This window comes from Otolemur garnettii, unplaced genomic scaffold (assembly GCF_000181295.1).
Source record: "Otolemur garnettii isolate 467f Iridium unplaced genomic scaffold, OtoGar3 scaffold00130, whole genome shotgun sequence".
Lineage (NCBI taxonomy): Eukaryota > Metazoa > Chordata > Mammalia > Primates > Galagidae > Otolemur > Otolemur garnettii.
Genome location: NW_003852525.1, coordinates 4938218 through 4939408, shown reverse-complemented (window position 1 = coordinate 4939408; position 1191 = coordinate 4938218).

Sequence of the window (1191 nt, the reverse complement as noted above, 5' to 3'; positions counted from 1 at the left end):
CTGAGCAAGACCGAGACCCCATCTTTACTTAAAAAAAAAAAGAAAAGAAAATAGTAGCAAGGTCATAGTGTCATACACCTGTAGTTCCAGCTACTTGGGAGGCTAAGGCAAGAGAATCACTTAAGCCCAAGAGTTTGAGGTTGCTGTGAGCTATGATGCCCTGGCACTTTACCGAGGGCAACATAGTAAGACTCTGTCTCAAAAAACTAAATAGATAGATAAATAATAGAAAAATTAGTCAGATGTTGTGGTGGGTACCTGTAGTCCCAGGTATGTGGGAGGCTGAGGCAAGAGGATTGCTGAAGCCCAAGAGTTTGAGGTTGCTGTGAGCTGTGATGATGACAGCACTCAACCCAGGGTGACAGGGTGTGACTATCTCAAAAAAAAAAAAAAAAAAGTCCTTGATTCTTGGGCCCTGCAACCATGTTCTGCTTCAAGCCTTACTGTTTGTCCCATTTGATCGACTTACTAAAATATCAGAAATAGGAGACAGTTGCAGCAGACTCATGACCCCTGCCCCGGAGTGAGCAGAGTGGTGGGAACGGAGCAGACTGTCACTCTAGAGAGGAGGAAGTGGTGAGAGCAACACGTCCTCAGGACGGCTTTCTGTCCACTTGGTGTCTGTGTCCTCAATACGGCTTTCTGTCCACTTGGTGTCTGTGTCCTCCAGACGGCTTCCTGTCCACTTGGTGTCTGTGTCCTCGAGATGGGTTTCTGTCCACTTGGTGTCTGTGTCCTCAGGACGTCTTTCTGTCGACTTGGTGTCTGTCCTCGATACAGCTTTCTGTCCACTTGGTGTCTGGTGGACGCTGATGTATTGTGCTTAATCTTTACAAATTTTATAAAAGGGAAGGTTTGCTGGGTGCGCTGCCTGTAGTCCCAGCTACTTGGGAAGCTTAGGCAAGAAAATTGCTTGAGCCCAAGAATTTGAGGTTGCTGTGCTTTATGACAGCACGGCACTCTACCCACAGTGACAAAGTGAGACCGACTCAAGAAATAAAATAACGTTCTCTTGGTGCCATCCTGGCACGTGTCCTTTCTCTGACCAGCCGTAGCAGTGAAGCGCTGATAGCAGTGCTGTTCCCAGGTATGTTCCCCTTTCACCCTCTGCTTTGTGTTCCCCTGATCTGCAGTGCACACAGCAAGCGCACCCCCTGCCCTTGACATTCTGCCGTGAATTGGCTGGAGTTC